This window comes from Podarcis muralis, chromosome 2 (assembly GCF_964188315.1).
Source record: "Podarcis muralis chromosome 2, rPodMur119.hap1.1, whole genome shotgun sequence".
NCBI classification, from domain to species: domain Eukaryota; kingdom Metazoa; phylum Chordata; class Lepidosauria; order Squamata; family Lacertidae; genus Podarcis; species Podarcis muralis.
Window position 1 is genome coordinate 10,787,629 of NC_135656.1, and position 14,226 is coordinate 10,801,854.

Sequence of the window (14,226 nt, forward strand, 5' to 3'; positions counted from 1 at the left end):
CATAAAATATGCTGGGCTTTCAAGCCATTTGAGACACTTTAAATGGCAGCGCTTTTAATTTACTTGTTACATTGATGTTAAAGCTCGCGGTAACTTTTATTAATAAAATCGTCGCAGCCACCATGTGCAGAAATGCAAACACAGAATTGTCTTTAGACCACCTACAAAAATAGCAAGCTGCATTAGACCAAGCCAAGCCATTGGCCCATCTAGGTCAATATTGTCAACACTGACAGGCATCAACTCTCTGGATTTCAAGCAGGGGTTTTCCCCAGGGGTTGAACCTGAGACCATCAGTCCTGAAGTGGCAGGACAATGGAAAAGAGGAAGAGGATCCTGGCGAGGTGTGTAGCCGGGACTGACACACAAGCTGGGGATGCGGAAGGAGAGGTTGGTGTAGGACGTACTCACGGGGTGATGGAGGGTGACAAGGGGTTGGGGGTCAATGCACAGGAACCAGAGCAGCAGGACCCACCCCCAGAGCCAGAGGGGCCCCAGTCTCCACGAACTATTGGGATTCCATTCCACCTTTTGTTGCAGACATGGGATTGTTGCGTGTCACATGTCTGTTTACATTCCGGCACAGATTGCTGGGTCCCGTGAGCAGAACTTCCGCTCTGTGTATTGCTTTTGTTTTTGGTCTCTCTATTAGAAGACAGCAAGAAGAGACGACATGTTTCTTTGCCCTGATTTATGTATAATATATCCGTAGTTTTAGTATGTAACTGCAGCCTCAAGCCTCTTCTGTTGTGCAGTTTACACTGCTGAGTAAAGTATGCTCAAGTCTGAGTCACTGATCACGTCGGAACAGAGGTTGATGAATCTCCACAGCGGCAAGGCTGAAGGGAGACGCTCCAGCTCAGGCTGACCAGCTGGCCTTATGACCGCCAGATTCCGACACGAACATGGTGGGGCTCTGAGGTGTAGGAACAGCGGGAGGGACACTCTAGGACAGGGGTCAGCAAACTTTTTCAGCAGGGGGCCGGTCCACTGTCCCTCAGACCTTGTGGAGGGCTGGACTATATTTTGGAGGGGGGGGGAGAACGAATTCCTATGCCCAACAAATAACCCAGAGATGCATTTTAGATAAAAGCACACATTCTGCTCATGTAAAAACACCAGGCAGGCCCCACAAATAACCCAGAGATGCATTTTAAATAAAAGGACACATTCTACTCATGTAAAAACATGCTGATTCCCGGACTGTCCGCAGGCCGGATTGAGAAGGTGATTGGGCCGCATCCGGCCCACGGGCCTTAGGTTGCCTACCCCTGCTCTAGGAGGCTGAGGCAGGCAAGGGCCCACAGCCCAGTTTGCTAGCTGGCCATGTGGGGCTCGCTAGCTCTGGGAGGAGGTGTGTGATTCCTCAGCTGGAGTTGGCTCGGAACAGGTGAGGGTCACCTGTCTCATGAAACCCAGACGCTGCAATCAGCAGGCATAGCTGAGCAGGCAGCAGAGCTGAGGTGCTGTGTCTGCTTGAGTGTCCATGTTGATGGACCTCAGTTTGGATGCTCCAGGTTCTCTGCGGGACTGTGCTTTCAACAGTTGGATTGACCCTAGACTGGGGGACTTGACATACTGACTTGCCGCCCGGGGTTCAGGACATTCTGCATGGAAAGCAGATGCTTTGCCGCTGAGTTATGGTTTTCCCAAAAAAAGTTGTATGCCCATTTCCTTGAGAATAACTTCAGTAGTGAATGTGCACAGAGGACAGCAGATATAATCCAAATGCTTCCTTCAGGTACCCATCACTGCAACCTTTCAACATCACCCTCAATGTCGCCGATAACATACGATGCTCAATACGACTATAGAGAAGCTGAGGACAATTCAAGCAAAGTAGTTTGGGAGCAAAGAAAGATCTGTCACTTTTATGGGTTGCCACCTAGTGCTTTTATTGATTGATAAGTCTGATTACATTTGTGTACTGTCCAGCCAAGTATACAAACAGGCAATATACATTTGTATACTGCCCCATTTGCATAGCGCATACTGGGTGGTCTGCATAAGCCATAAAATACAAAATACCATTCGCAATAAAATAAACCAATTCGCAATAAACCGAAGCAAAATAAATCTCAGCAGCTGCAAAAGGATGCAGGCAACCGGAATCGGCATAAAACGCAGCGGCTAGAATAATTTAATCAGTTTACAAAACCAGCATAATCCCCAGCAGAGAAACCTTGGTGCAAAAAAAATATCCAAAGCACTAGGTGACTTGTGATTAAAAGGCAGAACAAGATCTTCACCTGGTGCCTAAAAAGACTATCGTATGAGCACCAAGCAAGCCTCTCTGGGGAAGGTATTGGATAAACAGGGTGCCACTACTGAAAAGGCCCTTCTTTTTAGGAGCCACCTTCCATATTCCAATGGGCAGAGGAACCTGGAGAAGGACATCCACAGGTCATTTCAAGGTCCAGGCAGGTCTGTGGCTGGGGCCCATTCTGACTGATGGAGCAGAAGGCGTAGAGTCCAAAATGTAGGGGCACCCAGAGCCAATGACAGGCAAAGCCCACAAATTCTAGTTTCCCCCGCACCCTCCCTTCTGAATTCTGCAAGGGTAATGCTGAGACAGAAGAGGAGGACCAAACTGAGTAGCTGGAAAGCAAGCAGGTGGGGGGCTGGCTGAGGTTGGTGGGGCAGTGCCCCATTTGCCTCTGTGTGCCAGCCTCCACCAAAGGAAGAAATAGAACAGGCACAACCTTTTTTTTTAAGGAACACAGGAAGCTGTCTGTATTGTCTACTCTAATTGACAACTGTGACTCTAAGGTAGAGAGCATGGGTAGGCAAACTAAGGCCCGGGGGCCAGATCCGGCCCAATCGCCTTCTAAATCTGGCCCGCGGACGGTCCAGGAATCAGTGTGGTTTTTACATGAGTAGAATGTGTGCTTTTATTTAAAATGCATCTCTGGGTTATTTGTGGGGCATAGGAATTCGTTCATTTCCCCCCCCCCCCAAAAAAAATATAGTCTGGGCCCCCACAAGGTCTGAGGGACAGCAGACCGGCCCCCTGCTGAAAAAGTTTGCTGACCCCTGGTAGAGAGTCTTTCACACCACCAGGGACAGGATTGTTTTTTAGTTAGAACAGTCATGGGTTGAATCTGGACGTTCTGCAAGCAAAGCAGTATACCCTCAATCCGAACTAAGACGTGGTCCTCCCTTCCATTTCAAGTGTGCTAGCGGAGGCCACCTCATGAGAAAAGAAGACTCCCTGGAAAAGACCCTCATGTTGGGAGAGATGGAGGGCGCAAGGAGAAGGGGATGACAGAGGACGAGATGGCTGGACAGTGTTCTTGAAGCTACCAGCATGAGTTTGACCAAACTGCGGGAGGCAGTGGAAGACAGGAGTGCCTGGCGTGCTCTGGTCCAGGGGGTCACGAAGAGTCGGACACGACTGAACGACTAAACAACAACAAGAGGAGGCTGATGAAAGTCATAGTCCAAAACAAGTGGAGGGCTCCACATGGCTGCTATCCCATAACTAAGTTTCTGTAGTGTAGTGGTTATCACGTTCGCCTAACACGCGAAAGGTCCCCAGTTTGAAACCGGGCAGAAACAACATGAAATTTTGAGAGCCAGTGTGGTGTAGTGGTTAAGAGCGGTAGACTTGTAATCTGGGGAACCGGGTTCGCGTCTCCGCTCCTCCACATGCAGCTGCTGGGTGACCTTGGGCTAGCCACACTTCTTTGAAGTCTCTCAGCCCCATTCACCTCACAGAGTGTTTGTTGTGGGGGAGGAAGGGAAAGGAGAATGTTAGCCACTTTGAGACTCCTTCGGGTAGTGATAAAGCGGGATATCAAATCCAAACTCTGCTTCTTCTTCTACTACAGTATGAAGTTCCTGAAGCTATGGTCCTTTGGACTCTCTTTAAGCTGAAGAAAAGCAATGAGAGTGACTAGTGGGGTGCCACAGGGTTCTGTCTTGGGCCCGGTCTTATTCAACATCTTTATCAACGACTTGGATGATGGACTCAAGGGCATCCTGATCAAATTTGCAGATGACACCAAACTGGGAGGGGTGGCTAACACCCCAGAGGACAGGATCACACTTCAAAATGACCTTGACAGATTAGAGAACTGGGCCAAAACAAACAAGATGAATTTTAACAGGGAGAAATGTAAAGTATTGCACTTGGGCAAAAAAAATGAGAGGCACAAATACAAGATGGGTGACACCTGGCTTGAGAGCAGTACATGTGAAAAGGATCTAGGAGTCTTGGTTGACCACAAACTTGACATGAGCCAACAGTGTGACGTGGCAGCTAAAAAAGCCAATGCAATTCTGGGCTGCATCAATAGGAGTATAGCATCTAGATCAAGGGAAGTAATAGTGCCACTGTATTCTGCTCTGGTCAGACCTCACCTGGAGTACTGTGTCCAGTTCTGGGCACCACAGTTCAAGAAGGACACTGACAAACTGGAACGTGTCCAGAGGAGGGCAACCAAAATGGTCAAAGGTCTGGAAACGATACCTTATGAGGAACGGCTAAGGGAGCTGGGCATGTTTAGCCTGGAGAAGAGGAGGTTAAGGGGTGATATGATAGCCATGTTCAAATATATAAAAGGATATCCTATAGAGGAGGGAGAAAGGTTGTTTTCTGCTGCTCCAGAGAAGCGGACACGGAGCAATGGATCCAAACTACAAGAAAGAAGATTCCACCTAAACATTAGGAAGAACTTCCTGACAGTAAGAGCTGTTTGACAGTGGAATTTGCTGCCAAGGAGTGTGGTGGAGTCTCCTTCTTTGGAGGTCTTTAAGCAGAGGCTTGACAACCATATGTCAGGAGTGCTCTGATGCTGTTTCCTGCTTGGCAGAGGGTTGGACTCGATGGCCCTTGTGGTCTCTTCCAACTCTATGATTCTATGAGATTAGCCCAGTCCCTCCCATCCTGCTTTTTAGCAAATGTCTTTTTGTTTCACACTGCTTTTTAGGGTGCCATCTAGGTTTCAAATCCACTGCTATCAGATTTTAAGTTCTTCTCCTGCCTGTTTGAATCGTTTAAGGTTTGGGGGTGTTGCCTATTTAATTGTTAGATTTTTTTACACACATACACATTCACAATTAAGCAAGGGAGTGTTTTCATGCAAAACTTTTTTTTTTAAAGAAAAACATGTTGCCTTTCCAGTTCGTTGCTTAACAGCGACATGTACATTGTTTCTTTATTTTGCTAACCTTACAATTACCACAAAAACACTTTTTAGACTACCTTTTTTAAAATAAAAATAATCACACAATAGAGCTAAATAAAACTATACATTTAAAGCACTCTGATACCACTTCAACTGTCATGGCTCCCCCCAAATAATCCTAGGTAGTGCATTTTGTTAAGGGTGCTCACCCCACAGAGCTACAATTCCCAGCACATTCACAAAATACACTGCCCCGGGTTCTCCATGACTGTTGAAATGGCAGAAGAGTGCTTTAAATATTTGTGTGGTGACTTTTCAGTGGTGGCTCCTTGGCAATGAAATGCCCTCCCCAGCGAGGCTTGACTGAGACATATTTTTGGTGTCATTTAAGTAGCAGGCAAAAATACCTTTCCTAAATTTCCCCAGCGATTTTAATGTGTTCCGGCTATAATTTACTTTCTGTGCCTCTTTTTATATTGATTTCACTATATGTTTCACTACTGATTCTGTTTTATTGTATGTGTTCTTAATTGGCTTTTGCTCTCGTCGTAATTCACCCTGAGAACTTGGTGGTAAACAGTATGTGAATACTTAAAATAAAATGGGGATCTGACCCCAACACACAAGACAAGCTGGCTTACTAGTCACTTATTATCTGTAGATTCTGCTCAAATTTTATTTATAGTCTATTTTAGATAATCTTATAATCTACTTTTAATCTTGGTAATACATTTCTGGAGATTTTATTATTATTATTAAAGAGCCCTTAATTATTATTTTTGGAAGGGAGATGTTAGAAAATTCTTACACTGCATTTTCTCCTTTCTCCCAATCTTACACCCTTGTGCATTTTCCAGAATTTTTCACGACAGAAAGCTCAATGCTGCCCGAAATGCACCTGGCTCCTCCTTTGCATAATGAACCATTGTATATTTGGTTTTGCATCGTAAAGGTTGGGCATCCCATTCTTTGCATAATAAGAAGCTTGACCAGAGAAGCATGGCTACTGAAGTGTTGTCTGCATTGCAGGGTACCACTTTGGACACCAGGTGGCACTAGAGGAAAAGCTCAGAGAACCCCTCCTGCTCCCAATTCTCCTCCCAGGAACTAAAAGTGGCAATAGACTTTATTAGTGCATTGAGCTTATTCTCACCTTATAGCCAACTTTTCTTCTGCAGAGCTGAAGGCATGGGGTTTTCAAGTCATTTCCCAACCAGTTAATGATCACAGCAAGACCTGCTTGACTTCAGCAAGATGGTTGCATCATCATGTTGCCTTCAGACCAGTGAGTTTAGGAAAAGCACTTTCTCACAGGTAGCCTCAATCCCACATCTGTAGCAGGGGGATAACCGTACTGACCTACTGCCCGGTTCTGTTGTAAGCATTGCAGAGATCATTTCTGTAAGATGCTTTGAAAGTAGAGCTAAAAAAAACCAGCTACTCTAGCATTGATCTTCTGCTTTCTAGCAAAATGCCCCTTTGTAATGGGACAATGTCTTATACATGGCAAAGACTGTGCATGCGTGTGTAAAGGTAAAGGGACCCCTGACCATTAGGTCTAGTCGTGGCCGACTCTGGGGTTGCGGCACTCATCTCGCTTTATTGGCCTAGGGAGCCAGTGTACAGCTTCCGGGTCATGTGGCCAGCATGACTAAGCCGCTTCTGGCGAACCACAGCAGCGCACGGAAACATTGTTTACCTTCCCACCGGAGTGGTACCTATTTATCTACTTGCACTTTGACGTGCTTTCGAACTGCTAGGTTGACAGGAGCAGGGACCGAGCAACGGGAGCTCATCCCGTCGCGGGGATTCGAACCGCCAACCTTTTGATCAGCAAGCCCTAGGCTCAGTGGCTTAGACCACAGTGCCACCCATGCGTGTGTACAGGCACGCAAAATGCTGTGAAAATCCGTGTCAGTGAGGGACATCCTCTGTCACTGTCAGGAGTGACGGGCAGATTGATTCCCCAACTCAACGTTGTCCTTACATATATAAGACTTACCTACCTCCTGTTCCCTCCGATCTCGGCCATTAGGAGCGAAGTGTGCTTGGATCTGCACAGTCCCCCCTTTTCACTCTTCTCATTCTTGGTCACACAGGAATGTGATGAACAGAATCTGATTTGTGTTCGTTTGTTCATTAGATTCCACATCTACTGGGGGGGGGGGGTTGGGGGGGGAGAGAGAAGCTGCTGGGCAAAGAAGCACAATTCCTGAGCACTGGCAATCCTGGCTTTGAAGATTTCTGCAAGCTTTGCCCCCATACGTTTACAGCCACGCTTTTGCTTTTTTTGTGTGTAAATCATTTTTACCTACCGTATTTTTCGCTCTATAAGACTCACCAGACCATATGATGCACCTAGTTTTTGGAGGAGGAAAACAAGAAAAAAAATATTCTGAATCCCAGAAGCCAGGACAGCAAGCGGGATCGCAGCTTGCTGTTGTGGCTTATGGGATAGCTGCACGCAACCTATCCTGGAAAGTGGGATGAAGGCTCCCCTTGCCTGGGAGAGGCTGCACGTGGCTAAGGCTCCCCCAAGAGCCGCACTCCCTTTAAAGAGCACGTGGAGCGTGTGTGCACCTCTTGGGGGCCCCAAGAGCCACACACACGTTCCATGAGGCTCTTTAAATGGAGCGCTAAGCAGAGCCTCCCGCCTGCATTCGCTCCATAAGACGCACACACATTCCCCCTTGCTTTTTAGGAGGGGAAAAGTGTGTCTTATAGAGCGAAAAATACAGTACTTTAAACAAGAGGAAAGGGAAAGGACAAACTGCACAGATGTTCAAAGCCAGGCTTTCACATTTTATTTCTTCATTTTAGATGGATGCAGAGTTTTCCCAGAGTTTTTTTTTAGGGAGGATGGTGCTTCCGGCGGGGCTGGAGGCGGGGGGCAGCGGCTGGAGGGTGGCTCCTCTAGCGGGGAAGAGGCAGAGGCTGGACGCGGCGCCTCCCGGCTCAGCTGGCAGCTTCGTGCCACGGTGGCCACGGCAGATGGAGGCTCTGGGGGTGCGGCGCTGCTGCATGGCGGAGGTGGGTGAGGGCGGCGCGCTGATGCCAGGAGGTGCCACATCCAGCTTCCACCTCTTCCCTGGCGCCCTCCAGAACCTGGCACCACTAGCCTCTATGGGTAAGACGCCCCTGCTCACACATCCACCCCCACACCCCTAATTGGATTGGTTCCACACCAAGGTCCATTAGCATGGGTGAGGCAATTTCTTTCCACCATCAATCAGAAAGTAGAATCAAAACAGGGTTTTCTGCCCAGTTCTCACTATAGTGCTATATTACTAGGCAATGCTATTCTTCCATGGCTGAGACTCTTCTGCTTACTCGCCAGTTAGAATTGGCCCACACGGCGTTGTTATTTAAGTATAATGAGAAGGATTTCCGATGTATTTAAAATATAGTCTCCCGGTCTTTGCTCTTTATACACTGATCTGTCAGGGTCTCTTTAAAGCACTAGGCAGTTCACTTTCTTTATATAAATCCAGCAGACCCTCTTCTCCTTAATCGCTTAGTCCTTAGTTAAGGGGATTGAGGAAGTTGGAAATTTTGCCACTGCTCTTACCGTTTGGGGTTTTGAGGCTTGCTGATGAGGATTGCTCGGGTATAGGTTCCCTCCGCCACCTCGCCTCCTAGATGGGATGCAAACTTCAGAGAGTTCCTTTTTTTAACGCTGCTGGACCTTGTCAGTTCTGGGTCACCCCCCGGAGCCTTTTGGGGGGTCGCGTAGCCTCCGCGTTGCCCCCCCAAATTTCCTCTATCAGCTGCTGAACATGGAGAACCCGCGAAGCACACCCACAACGGAAGGCGGAAAAACCCGGAAGCCTCCATTCCAGATTTAATTCAAAGTACAGCTTTTTAAAAAAACCTTTAAAGCCTTGAATGGCTTGGGGCCAGGAATATGCACCTGCCCTAACGTGGAGAGCTTCCTCTAGGTTTTGACATTCCCAGTCCTTTTTTTATAAAACACACACACACACACATACACACACACACACACCAATCAATCAATCAATCAATCAATCAATCTGTTTTTCAAGTTCTGGAATCAATGCTTATCTGCTTTTATTCTTTACTACGCTGGAAGTTTTTATTTTAGATGATCATATATGCCATTTCTATGTTGGAAGCTGTCTGCAGAGACCAATGTTATAGGGCAGCGTTTTATATACCGTATTTTTTGCTCTATAAGACTTTTTCCCTCCTAAAAAGTAAGGGGAAATGTGTGTGCGTCTTATGGAGCGAGTGCAGGCTGCGCAGCTATCCCAGAAGCCAGAACAGCAAGAGGGATAGCTGCTTTCACTGCGCAGTGATCCCTCTTGCTGTTCTGGCTTCTGAGATTCAGAATATTTTTTTCTTGTTTTCCTCCTCCAAAAATTAGGTGCGTCTTGTGGTCTGGTACGTCTTATAGACTGAAAAATACGGTATATTATGGGGGGGGCACATCTTTAAAGTTGTTTAATGTTACAAATATTATGCCTGAATTTTTCCTTTCAACTTGACAGCTCAGGGAAGATACCTAGCGTCAAAAATCATATAAAATCAACTCCTTTGCTATTTTGCCCTTGGAAAAAGGACTCTTTTTCCCTGCCACCTCACCAAGTGTGAACATATATACACACCTCCTACCCCAGGAAATGCCCAGAGGTGACAATTCCTGGACTCAGAGTTAGCCAAGGGAAGAAAATCTCATCACCAGACTTGCCTCAGGCTCCAGACATACTTTGGGTGTGTGGGTACTTAAGACATGTTTGCCTATGCTAATCTTATACTTGGGTGTTGCCCTGACATATCTGTCCATGCTAATCTTGTGTAACGCTCCCCTTTAGTGATGTAGCAATGATGTACTGATGATGCTGTGCAAACTGTATTTTGGGATATGGTGGGAAAGTTTTAAAAGTCAATGTCACCCCATTCTCTGGGTTCACTCGCTGCTGTTTGAACCTGTTGCGTGACAATAAAGAATGTAAGTCTACTGACTGCTGTTTTGCTCCAAATTACTTGGCTGGAACTTCCTTATTTTACTGACCGCGTGGACCCGCGGGGGACTTGTACCCCGAAGAGCTGGGCTGTTGGATAGTCTCTCAACCCAGAATTTTCCTTAACAGTAGCAAAGACCCCTTGTTAGGCTGCAAATGAAGAAGCAGCAGAGCCTCAGAGAGAGGGAAAGGTTAAATATGTTGAGGTTAAAGATGGGTTCTTTAGGGACGCAGGTGGTGCTGTGGGTTAAACCACAGAGCCTAGGACTTGTCGATCAGAAGGTCGCAGTTCGAATCCCCGTGACAGGGCGAGCTCCTGTTGCTTGGTCCCAGCTTCTGCCAACCTAGCAGTTCGAAAGCACGTCAAAGTGCAAGTAGATAAATAGGTACCGCTCTGGCGGGAAGGGAAACGGTGTTTCCGTGCGCTGCTCTGGTTCGCCAGAAGCGGCTTAGTCATGCTGGCCACATGACCCGGAATCTGTACGCCGGCTCCCTTGGCCAATAAAGCGAGATGAGCGCCGCAACCCCAGAGTCGGCCACGACTGGACCTAATGGTCAGGGGTCCCTTTACCTTTACCTTAAAGATGGGTTCTCAAAAAGCTGAAGACCATGGGCCAAATAATATATAATAAATATATAATAATATATAATATATAATATATAATATATAATATATAATATATAATATATAATATATAATATATAATATATAATATATAATATATAATATGGTGACCACAGGTCTCAGCTACGATGGGAGAAACAGCCAATTTTGCTCACGCCTGCTGTGCTTCTGTTGTTGGTGGTTTCCAGGGACGCGGACTTATAAAAAATATTGGGGGGGCCCGGGAAAGCTCATGAATAATAAATAAGCTCATGAATATGCAAATAAAGTGGCGCCGCCTCCTCGTGAGCGAATAGGGGAGAGCGTGCTGCGCCTATTAATCAGCTCCAAAGGAAATTGGGTGGAGCTTTTGCTCGGGAGGGAGGGCAGGAGGCATGCAGCCCGCCCCTCCCTGTGCATTTTGGGCTGGGGGAGGGGCGGCGATGGCGCTCTGCTGGAGGGGCGCCGGAGATTATTGGGGGGGCGGAGCCCCCCCAAACGAATTTTTGAGGGGGCTCGGGCCCCCTCAAGCCCCATGGAGTCGGCGCCTATGGTGGTTTCCTCCACTGCTCTGCTCTTCCTCGCTAGGACAAGCTTCTCGATCGATGCAGCAACCAGATTCAAAAGCAGACACCGGAGGAGCTAAAGAAAAGGACAATAGCCTGTTCTGAAAAGTAACCATTTATTTGAACCAATACAAGAAGTATGAAAGAGTGGGGATGAGGAACACAGGGCAGAGGAGAGAGGTTTGTTTGTAACGCGTCAAACTGTACGACAAATAGCTCCTTCGCTTAAAAATCAATTTTCACACTTTAAAAAACAGTGTAACATACATTAGTGGAGAATCAAAGAGCTTGGCTAAAATGTCACCACAAGGGAAGCTCACATGTACACCCCCCCCCTGCAAAGTTAATCAACGTTTTATTGTGGACGGCAGCATATTACTGGGGTGAAAAGGGAAGAGTGGCCACATCGCCCCAGTAAGGCCTCCTTCCAGCGTTCACTGGAACTTTTAACACTGATCAAGTTGAACCTCGATATGCTTCACTTCCTTGCCCCACAGGAAACTCTCAAGGTCCTTTCACACAACCACTCTGCATGTGGCTGAGCTTGTTTTTTTCTGCTCGGATCTGACCAAAGTAGTCATGTCGTCTGAACTGTTTGCTATAAAGCAAAAGCTACAACTTTACAGCCTCTCTCCGAAAGGCTTCAGAACAGGCTTCAGTTTGTTGTGAACGGGTTCAGGCAACCTTATGCACCCAAATGATGCCTGCATCCAGGCAAGGTGGAAAAATAAGGAAAGGCAGCGAACCACCAGATTTCGTTTGAGAGCTGGCTTTGGGTTTTGAAGTGATGACATAAGGTATTGTCTTGGATGTCTCTCTTGTGCAGCTAAAATTCACTTCTTTGTGACCCGTGGTCTTTGTTTCTGATAAACAAGAAATTCAGATCTGGCACAAGAAATTTAGGATCTAGCTCAAAATGCTTTTTTCAAAAGGCTCAGAGAACAGGAATCGACCATATCCAAAACACAGCCTGCTATTCTGCTGTAAGCTAAGCAGCAAGTTGCAAAGCCTAAAGTTGTTGCAAAAGTTGCAGGTAAGATCTAATGCTCTCGTTCACAAACAGAAGGCCTCTCCAGTTTTGGGTATCCAAGAAAATTCAGATCGTACTAGGTGGATGCCCAGCTTCTCCCCTCCTTCTGCTGCCTTCTACACTGTTCCCCACTAAGGGGACGAGGCAGTGTCATTACAGTGCACGTTGCCAAGGAAAGATTTAGATGCCACCCCAGGTAAAAATTAGACCGTTAATCAAAAAATTAATGAGTTTAATTAAAACAAAATTAATTTTCTCTCTCTGAATTTTATTTCATTATTCTAGGCGACTGGGATAACAATTCACTTCTTGACAGCATGCTAAGAAGAAGATGCGAAAGAAGACTGCACCTGTAAATTGAATGTCTCACCATGAACTTAATCCATGATGAATACAGAGAGGAAGTACTCAATTTAAAGGCGCGGGGGGGGGATCTTTTAGAGTTCTTTAAAGCCCCAAACAGACATGCACACATGCACACCATTTACAAACCTCTAATAAAAGCCCAGATCTAAAATTCAAACCTCCCCCATCAACTCATCAGACATACATTTCCCCACAACTTCCAAATGTAAGACACCAAAAAAGCTAACATCAAAATGCCTTTGTTTTGCCACTGAAACATTGAGACCAGGAGCCAAAGAGGAGGTAGGATCATTTCAGAAGCCACTGAAACGCAGCATGAATGGCTTAGAGATCCTAAGATGTTTTCAATCAGCTGGCAAGTTCTATACACCTTGCAGGATGTTCAGCTGACTGGAGGGAACTGGGGCGGCGGGGGTCGGTCGCATGGCTGGTATCCAAGAATCCAGCCATGCTTTTGGGATATATTTAAAAGAGCTTTCTCTTTTTTAAAAAAGAAGTGTCTTTCTGAACAGTGCTGCAGCATATCATCAGTTCACGTTGTGAAACTCGCTAAGGTCTACTTCCTTACATTTCTGCCTACTGAGAAGATTAAAAGGGATTTTCGGTTTCTCTCTCTTAGCAGGTTAGGCAGCTGAACCATTTTGTGGGTATGTTTAGCTTGGCAAGGGAGCTTTAAGTACCACATACAATGTCCAACTGTGACAGGGGTTGTGTGCTACCTCAGACTAAAAGTGCATTTTTTAAAAAAGTTGAGAGAGGAAAAACAGAATGACATTCGAGTTATTTTAACCTTTCTCCTCCCTGGAAAGCTGCATATGGGAGTAGATATTTAAAAACACACATGCAGACCAACAAATGCAACACAGAAATTGTAGCACAAATACTTGCAAGGGAGAGAAGTGCTAGCGGGTTTTGCTTGAAATGGTTTTAATGCAGTGGTATTATCAAATACCTACTAATTTCCCCAAAGGATGTCTTTTCTTTTTCTTTTTTTAGCCTGACACACAAGTGCTTATAATCACCAGAAGTCCTCATTTTCAGCTCTAGAGAGAAACATCTATTAGCAGCAGCTGGCAAAAAGGATAGTGTTTATGCTGCAACGGGGTGGAGGATAAAGAAAATATGTGCTTCTAGTGCTCTCAACGCTGTTCCCACGAGGTTTACAGGGGTAAGGGGCGGGGGGAAGCACTGTTTGATCTGGTGGAACTGTGGGGTCTTTTACAGAGAGGACCTGGGAATTATCCTTATGAAGGGAAGGCTCTCTTATTTAGCCTGCGCCCTACTGGCAGGATGTCCAGCTGTAAGAGGTCAGGGCACCTGCACCTTTGACAGTTGTGTGGAAGAGGGAATTTCAGCAGGTGTAATTGGTCAGACGATTCACTCTTCTACACAGCTATCATAAGGGACAGGAGCCCTGTTCTGTTTTCCAACTGGCCACCCCTACCTGAACTAAACACACCGACCTTGGCCCATACCAGGCAATGTTGCTGCTAGAGGCTTGGCCTAGGAAGCTAAAGAAGGTGGCCACAATATGGAAACTCGAAGTTTC

At 46.4% G+C, this 14,226-nt stretch overlaps 1 non-coding gene across 1 annotated transcript; it reads left to right on the forward strand.

Moving 5' to 3' along the window:
• Window positions 1–3,485: 3,485 nt before the first annotated feature.
• On the forward strand, window positions 3,486–3,558 carry TRNAV-AAC (transfer RNA valine (anticodon AAC)). Its single transcript has one exon. It is a non-coding gene; the product is annotated as a tRNA-Val (tRNA).
• Window positions 3,559–14,226: the final 10,668 nt, after the last annotated feature.